Raw genomic sequence first — 9718 nt, 5'->3', positions numbered from 1 at the left:
CCTTTTTTCCCCCCTCCAAAACATTTTTCGTCCTCTTTTTTTTTCCCTTCTCCTGTTATTCCTTAGCTGTTTCTCTTTTCTCTCCCTTTTTTTATTTTAACTCCTTGGTGCATCTCTCCTGGTGAGTGTTGCCTCTTGGTTTATTTTTTTTTTCTTGTGGGTACTAGCTGAGGTGAGTACGAGGAGCGTGTCTTCATAAATTTCAACTCCGTGGTTCGTAAAAGCGCCCCGAAAATAACCAAAGCCTCGGTACTGAGGCTCCTCTCACTCTGCTAGTTTTCTCTGTCGGTACCTTGTTTTACGGTGCACAGTGGTTAAGCTGTTGCTTAGTATGAGATACATTGGAGGATTTTATGTATCAATGAATTTTATGAGCAAAGTATACACGTTAAATGACCAAACTTTTAAAATTCATTGCGACCACTTTTCTCGCAGTGTCCAACCAAATTCCAACAAAAGATTTTAACAACTAATTTTATTCTCTGGAGAACAATAATCTTGGTTATGGGATTGTGAAGTTGTGACTGTTGGTTGTAAATGCTATTGTCGTTTTGGTATTAGTTGAAAATTGAATTTCGATGATAGAAAGAGTTGTCGGTATGGACTGTTACCATTACTATGGCATCTTATCTGTACTAGAAATTCATAATTCATGATGAAAAAAGGGGGGTAAAATGCTTATCAACGCTGGCGAACGGTAAAAATAGGAAAGCGGAAATAATAAAAGCTATGATTTAACCGGGTTTAGTGGCGGGCTGTATAAGAGATGGTCGTACTATAAGTAATATATCTTTAATCACGATGATGGATCGCTGGCAGGCGTCTTTTACGTTCGCATTGCCAAGCGTCGTAAAACGCATTATCGCAATCGTAACCAGCATGTCGTCATTTTCAAACAGACGTATGAGGGTATAACCGCCCTGGTCTTATGGGGCCCACTGGATGGCATGGTGCCCCAGGTCATATGGATGTTGTGCATTAGGTTAGGACAGATATACGTTGCACATCGTGTCTCATGGGTGATATGGGCCGATGGCGATGCCAATGCTAATACCAATGCCGATGGAGACTGTCGGAAGACGGCCACTGGGTAGCGGAATGAGGTGTAGGAAATTGTATACTGAGGCTACACCGTCGGTGCACGTGTTGCGGTCGAGTTAATTATATCGTGTTATTTGGTAGAGGGAATTGATCGATTATTCGAGATGAATTTTCATATGCGTCTCTCGATATATCGAATGCATTGGCTCAATACTCGTCCTTTCAAATACTACTCTATTATCAAAATGCAGGGAAAACAAAATTTTATCAAATATTCTTCTCCATCTGTCGCTCTTGGGTTGAATACAGAAAAAAATAATGATAAATTTCATTTTTCATCTCTGAGACATGCAATATATCAGTGCAAATATCTCGACCGTCTGGAGGTTGTTTGCCAGCCGCTGAGATATTGCGATTTCGCCCTAGAACTGTGTTCCCCTACTATCAACGGTGTATATATCCCTCGACCTGCTCTGAGAATCAATAGAGGCCCCTTCATCCATGTAAATTTGCCATTTTTCGGCGTTCTATCGCACGAAAGCCTACAATTAATTTCACATTGCCCCTCATACTTGCTGATATTCAAAATCATTTTTTACCCCAAATTGTATGCGCGTAAAAATACAATGTAAGTCGTTTTAGAATTTAACCGCTAGCGTCACCAGACTTTCTATAACTAGTTTATTATCGTTGGAGTTATGAGAGGTACAGAAAGAGCGAAAGCAAATGGATGAGATGGAGAAATTGTTGTTTAGATTTTGCGTCATTTTGTGGTGTGTCAGGTCTCTTTTTACGGATAATACACGTTTATAGGCTCACGCGATTCCCTGTAAACCCGTTGGAAAAGGTACACATTCACACACAACTCTAGGTCTGTTAGGAGAAGTTGGTCGTAGGTAAATCGATGGACTATATATAGAGTAACCCATCACTCCTGTATAACTTGTCGGTGGACGAAAGTAAACAGGAACAAATGAATTTGACATTAAGGGAGGATATGGAGACGAGAGGCTGGGGCTCGTTAGTGAGCATTGATCCAAATGGTGAGACCCATTGGTGTTTCTCGGTGCTCATAGCCATTCCATAACGCCCATTGTGGAGACAGTAAACCCATACATATATTCACGCATTATGTGGTGGAGCTGTGATTGCGTCTTATCGCTGATACCATGAGCGCTTTACACCGCTTGCACCGTCATTCATTATTCTAATCAATTCAAATTGATCTGTAATTTCAATCGAGTTGTATTCTCATCTGGGGATTTTTACAGTACTAGGGACAGAACGCGCGCATGCGCATGGGTCTTTTGTCACGGATTAATTAGTGAGATTATACTGTGGAAAAATTACTCCTGAAATTTCATAGCAACACGTTGATATGACATTTTTGGATTATTATTACTGATAAGTCAGTCAGACTCTGAACTTTTTAGGCGTCACAAATCTGGAAAAATCTTGAAGTAAATTTAGATTGATGACGCTATGTATATGCCACATGAGAAATTTCATGTACAGGACAGTACATACGCGTCAATGAAAAATGAAGTATGAGTGGAAATGAGTATGGGTCCTTATTACGAAAATAGAAATACAGAAGTGAAGTTAGCCCGAGTCGAAATATCTCGAAACGCGTAGGACTAATTTCTCATTGGTCAACTCGAACCGCCAAATTCGAATTCGGCGGACGGAGTGCGCAATAGCGCGACAGATGTTAGGCTTCAACTATCGAGAGTTTCGATTCGATTCGATATAAATATCCATCCCCCTTTTAGATAGGATTTCAAATCTTTTATTTTCTCTTATTCTTCTATTCTTCTATTGATTGTGCATCGTGTATCGTGGATCGTATATCGTGCACTATCCTCCTGCGGTATTTTCAATTATTGTGTGATTGTAGTGCAACCTTTATAACGTTATACAATTGAGGTATATAGGTAACATTGAATATGCGTGTATTTTGGAATGTGGAGAGCTGGTGGAGGTGCACTGTGAGATGTGGTAAGAGAGGAATGGAGGGCCAGGGTATAGGCCGATGTGCGGGGAGGTAAAGGGGATGGGAGTTATACTCAAGAGCATGTTGGCGGCCGCAACGCGAAGCGCCGACATAAATTACCTTTCCATTATCAGACTCGCGGCACCGGTAAACCCGTGGGCATTGCCCAGAGAGGGATACCCACCCGGTACAACTACATGCACATACATTACTGCATTGGTTGTTGTATATGTGTTGGTGGATATATCCATTGGCCTGGTGGTGCATTTCGTCGATGCTCTTCGACGTATCAACCCTGACGTCGTTTCCACGCCGGACGTATCGAAACTTGGAGAGTTAATCGAACGTCCGATCTGATTCCAAGTACTGTTCAGGGGATGGATATATATAAACGTGTACAAGGGGGAATGAGAAAGAGAGAGACATAAAAGAGACCTATGAGAAACGAACAGAGTTCTCTTGACCTCAAAAGAAAATCCATTTGATACAGAACGTCAATTTATCGAGAAATGCCGTTCTTCGAGAGAAATTAAAGGAGAGAGAGGCATTTTGCGTTGAACCAAATGAAATCTTCATCAATCCTTTGATAATGCATATAAAATTAAAGTTGAGGACTCTTGTCCATCTGCACCTAAATTTTTCATTTCATTAGACCATTTTCATTACATTTTCTCTGTTGGTTTTTCACGTATGATAAGTTGGATGAATATAGAATACTTGAGTTCGCATAGTGAGTGGTTGAATCGGAAGGTGCATAATTAATTCACTCGAGCTACGGTAATCCGATCGTGTCCGACTCTCCTCGGTTTTCGCTCTCATTCCACCATTACAATACCATTCATAACAATAGGATCTCCATTAAATATTAAATTTTCTCTATTGCCTCCTACCATCGCTGATAAAATTCCTAAACGCACTTTTTCAGGGCTGTACGACCCAATGATTATGTTCAAGCTGCATTGCAGTACAACGCCTGTTTAAAAAAAAAAAGAGAGGATAGTGTGACTAACGCTTAATTGGCGCGGTAAAATTTGCATTTTGAACCCAGTGTGGTATATAGTCTGTCGCCAATGTATATTATATAGAGTAAAATACACATGCATAGACATGTGGGCTCCAGTGTCGATGAAAATTCAAAACAGCTCATTGTATTTAAATTCTAGTGTGCACCGGCTGAGCGGTTGAACACTTGTAGGAACGCGCTTTAGGCGAATAGAGAGAACTCTCTAATAAATAAATAATGAAAGTGCACATTTTTTTTTTTCTTCAACGAAAATTGCATTGAATTTATTGTGCAATGTCTCTTTCGTTTTTCCTCTTCTCAGTTGACTGCAGGCTTGACCTTGACAAACTTTCGTATTATCTGGCCTTTTTTTTTCCCCTCTTTTGCTTTGTCGTTTTTTCCTCTGGGGAGGAATCGATTGGTTTGTACGACATTCCGAGGTGGAATTCTTCCTACGCCTTTGCTTACGTACAGAAGCTATAACCGCTTATGCATCTGATTCACTTTCTGCTCTTTTGTGTTTGCTCTGTCGCTCATAACCTATAAACCGAGAGAGATGAAGAATTTGAGGAAGTGAAATGAAAGGTAAAAATTGTACAGCAATGGGAGAAAGAGGTTGGATTAAAAATTGATCGCAGTAGCGGACGTGATTCACGTTCTCAGAGTCGGTTTGTGTGTTGTTGCTTCACCTGTGCATAATAAAATATCCACTCCCCTCATCCTCACCTCTTTCACCCACTGCCGTTAGTCTCTCGTCTGCCTTTTCTTTTCACTTTATATACGCAACAACATGAAGTCTTTATTAATGGCCCTGTAAATTTGCTCGGGTGAGATACATGTTATACATATATTGTTTCCGGGTTGATGTTACACCGAAAAGGTTACAATAAGGATTGATAATAATAACGTCAAAATGTCGAAAATATTTAAAAAACGAATTAAGGAGGGAGAGGATTAATTTGGTGATGGCAATGCAGTAGAACACGAAGTCTCGAGTCTGCGCAAAAAATGCCCGAATAATAATTTTTTTTTTTCTCAAGTGCAAATGAAAACACAGGCCGAGTGAATGGGGCGAAAAAACAAGGGGGCCATGAAAAATGGAAAGAAAGGTGGAAAAAGGGATGGAAGGAGTTTTGCAAACTGGAAAAATGTTGCAAACTGGGATATAGCTTAGAGGGAAAAGAGAAAGAAAGAGAGAAAGAGAGATTTGAATTTTTTTTTTTGTGTAAACTAGGGCCCCGCAATTCCCGCAGTGGCACAAAAGGAGGAAGAAGGAAAGAAAGAAAGAAAGAAAGAAGGAGGATGGAAAAGGAAAGGGCCGGAAGAGGGTTTAGGTACGGTCGGCGCGCTTACACCAAAAGCTTCAACTTTGTATTGGTTTCTGTGTGTATGTGTGTGTGTGGGTTCGACCCCGCTTAGATAGTAACACGCCGGTGTGTTGGGAGAGTGATAGTGATAGTGATAAAGCTGGGGAGGAAGTGAGAGAGAATAGTTGGGAAGGTTAGGTACGCCGGCAGCACCACCAGCTATTGATTTTTCCCGCCAGACTCTCGGCCTCTTCGTTCAACCCGCCTCTCGGCTTTTTCTCTTCCTCTTTTTCATACCCCAAGCCCTCTTTCTCACTTCGACCCACTCGACAATTCCCCTCTTCCTCGCTACTTTTCTCATTCCACTATTTTTACCAAAAAATCCGGAAATAACCCTCTCTATTCGATTCATATGTACAGATTAAAGTATTAACCCTCATATCCAAGTAAACATACCTTAATAATTCGCTTATTTTCAACATTAAACGTTTATGTTTGGGCGCTGTTGAGGATAAATTATTGCCGGCAGTTAATTGGATAAATATCGTAATTATTGAGGTTATAATGAGGATATGAGGGCTTATGCAGAAGGTTTTCGCGCCATCTCGGGGATGGGGAGGATTGATCACTCTGAGGATTATTAATTTGTTGCTGTGTGCCTTTCTGATGAAAAAAAATCGAATGCTGTGGTGTAAAGAGCCGCTGGGGAAGTGCAAGTATGTGGTGTAGATCAGATTTCATTGCGGATGATAAGTTGTCCTTACCTAGACATACTATTGCTTTATTTTTTTTAATGTCTCGTTGTTGAGGATAAATTTTTATTGTGTATATGGTTACGCTCACGACTTTCTTGATAATATTTTGATTCGCTTGAATAGCAAGCAATACCTTGCAGCTGCACAGTGGTGCATTAAAAATGTGCGTGCCACGCAAATCCACCATCAACCATGTTCACATACACGTTTCAATGTTTGCATGAGCTGAGCTTTACATGAGTCTCTGCTGTATCATCTTGGAGTTATATACACCGAGTTTGTAACCCCAGACACTTTAATCACCCTCACTTTTCTCATGATTTGAATATTTTATTTACCCACCACTTGGCATTCTACACCGTTAATAATGTTATTGCACTTCATCCAGAAGTCTTTCACATTGCGATGTATATCGTATATGCAAAGCTCATTCAAATATCTCTTTATCAATTATATTTATTTTCAAAAGGAAAATTCAAAATTATTCGCGTGATTATTTTCTTATGCACACATTTCTTATGACTCGACTGTTTTGCCATTTTATTTTTTGAAAATGACTCTTTTCCCCTCTGTTTCAACATTCGCCTTGTATTTAGCCTCCTCCTGCTTTTCTTTCCTCCTTCTTTTTTTTTATTTTTCTCTTAAACGTATGCCTTTCTCTCTATCCAACTTTCATATACACGTTCATCTTTGTCTCTCGCCAGCTGTCGTACTGTTTGTCTTTCCTTTCATGGCCCTCTCGTGTGTTTACGCTGGGAACTCAATAATACCCCCGCGTTGCAACTCGACTTCTACATACAGACGTATATACATATATATATGGATGTATGTATGTATCCATTTTTTCATCTCGTCTCTTTTCACTTCTTCTATACCATTTATGCGTGTCACGTTGGAGATTTATTTTATTTTTTCAAATGCCTCCGACAAAGTCTTTTTATGTTTCTAATCACGTGTACATCTCAAGATGTTTCGTACTGTGTCACTCGTTTAATTTGTAAATATTTGCTATAAAATGGGAGGCAATTGCGATGCCGTGGGGGAGAGAGAAAAAAAAAAAGTAGGATTCCTCCCCCTGGAGTCTGGCGGGGAATAGACTCGGCTGAGCTTAAACTGCCTGTTCTATCGGAGCATAACGGCCAATGTCGCATGACATAGTCGATATTGGTAGTGGGTTGAATGGCTCATAGGGTGGGTGTATCGATATGACCATCCTTTCTCCTCTTCGTTCATCTTTTTTTCTCTCTCTCTTTTTTTTATTTCAATCTTTTTTGAGGTGTGTGGGTCAATGATCCTATGAAAAGATTTTATTGCAGTTTGAGGCAGTGAAACATTCACGTCAAACAAAGGAAATTGATTTTTCCAACTGCTGGGGTAAATTGGTGGATTTATTTTGAACAATTCTGCGGAATGATTTCAATCGAATGAGACTATCGAATCAGATTTGTCGAGTAAGTTTGTCGAAGCAATTTTCGAGCAATTTTTTTTTTTTTTTTTTTTTTTTTTTTTTTTTTTTTGTATTTTTTTTTTTTTTTTTTTTTTTTTTTTTTTTTGGTTTTTCCGAGTGTAACGTGTCCTGTGTATGGGCAAGGGGATGGAAAATTCGAGTTATAATTTTTCTGCCGTCCGACAAAAACCCGTCGCCACCTTCGTGTCGACTCCACGTACCACCCCCATCATGTTCCGCTGTAAAACTCGGTGAACTTTTTTTTTTATTCCTTTCGACCCATCTCGTGGCACACGGAAGATCCTCCTCGGATCGGAGCAATTTTTCTGAACGGCCAGACAATTTACTGCCGGCAATGGAGTTTATTTCTTTTCAGTTTTCCTTTCTATTCTTCCCCCCCCTCATTCTATTCCTTTCTCGTTCACAGTTTGATCGTTTTTCGGCCAAGAGGGGCTGTTGGGGTGGAAGGGGGTGATAAAGAGGGAGAAGTATGCGGTGACCACATTCGGAATTGAAAATGAGAATATCCCAGACAATGGAAGCGAGAAGAGCCATATCCCTTATGCTATCTCTCTCTCTCTCTCTCTCTCGCCGTCTGCTCTCTGTTGATACTGCCATATTCCAATTAACAGTTCGATTAAATGAAACCGATAATTGCCTGAAAATGGAATTAACGTTTGGGTGATATTGAAAGTTTGGGTTTGTCTAGAAAAAGAAAAAAAAGGGGGGGGGGGGAAGGGCTGATAAAAAGAGGGAGTGATTATGGTTCTTTTGGTGGAATTCAAATGAGCAAGGATTAATATGAAATGCTGAAGAGAAGAGAGATTAAAGAGGAAGTGGAGAGGATAGAGGAGGATAGGAGGAGGTTAGAGGGTGGGGAAAGAATAGGATGTGTAATTGGGGGAAAGTTTTGGTGGGGTAGTTTTAGGAGAGACAGTAGCGACGTTTCACTGCAGCCAAGTGTTAACCCGAGCGTCACACAGTCTCTCCTAACCTCACCAAATCCAAACCCAAACCCAACGCGGCACAACATGCGCCCTCTATAAAGCCCCCCTTCCTCCCCTCCCCTCACCCCCGAAAAGCTCTAGCCGTAGCGTAATGTTGGCTTGCGGTGTGCGAAACCAAAACCAAGTCACCGTCACTTACATACAAACGCAAAATGCACAGTATGAAGTGACATATATAACCAAAGTTGTTGGTAGATGGTGAAAAAGGCTTGGCACACCGGTCACGTGCTACCCCATACTCATTCATTTGTACGCCTAGCACCGTGGTGCTCAACCGCAGAGCTTTCTTCATGCATAAACCCTTTTCGCACTGGGTGTTGGATTTGCCTCTGTCTCCATCTCTTTACCTTTTCTCCCTTCGGACTACCCCTTCAACCTCAGACCACCCACAATGTATGTGGGTCAGCCTCTTTAGTCGCGCATAAAGGAACACTTCGACCATCTCCACCTCCACCTCTACATCCAACTCTTCTACACTCTTTCCGGCTCCTCACTCTTTGCATTTCCGCAACGTCAACCGAGAGGCTTTCGCCCTCGTTCTCCTCTCTCTTGTCGTGTTGGGTTTGAAATTCAATGGAGCACCTGCTAGCACGCTACGGTGTTTAGTCGCGTGCGAACAACCTCAGAGGGAACCCTCTTTCAACCTCTCTTTCTCGGTCTCTTTCCACTTGCCTGTCTCCCAGTAGTCATTACTATTTTATTCCATTTGTATTGGATAGGAGAAACCAATGGAAATTCTTGGATTGTCTGTTTTCTTGGGGCATTCCTACCTCGAATTAACGGGGGAGGGATAATAGACCTGTGGGGATTTTCTCAGAATTATTGGTTTATCTTTGATGGTATCGTGATTGAATTGATCATTAATATTTAATTTAATTTTTTTTTTATCTTTTTCTGTTTCAGGTGAGTTGATTTGTATCTGTATGCGGTATATTGATTGAGGAAATGGGTTCGTGATAATGAGTAGGAGACGTTTCAATTTTCCACCACTTTGATTTCTCTTGGGCAGAATGGGGTAAGGCTTTTGCGTTTACTGTGTTTACTCGTTCCACTGAATTTATGAATCATTCGAATATGAAAAATATAAATGTCAAGATGTTGACTATTTGCTGGAACTCTGCCAAACTAGGAATTTCAAATTCCACATGTACTCCGGGAAACGTGT

At 40.8% G+C, this 9718-nt stretch overlaps 1 protein-coding gene across 2 annotated transcripts in view; it reads left to right on the top strand.

Moving 5' to 3' along the window:
- Positions 1 to 9718, top strand: part of Rbp6 (RNA-binding protein 6) — a 279810-nt gene that overhangs the window by 7712 nt on the left and 262380 nt on the right. The window lies entirely within an intron of this gene.

Source organism: Fopius arisanus, unplaced genomic scaffold, assembly GCF_000806365.1.
Source record: "Fopius arisanus strain USDA-PBARC FA_bdor unplaced genomic scaffold, ASM80636v1 scaffold00012, whole genome shotgun sequence".
Taxonomy (NCBI): Eukaryota; Metazoa; Arthropoda; class Insecta; order Hymenoptera; family Braconidae; genus Fopius; species Fopius arisanus.
Note: the sequence above shows the minus strand (reverse complement) of the source record. Positions and strands in the feature narration are given on the sequence as shown.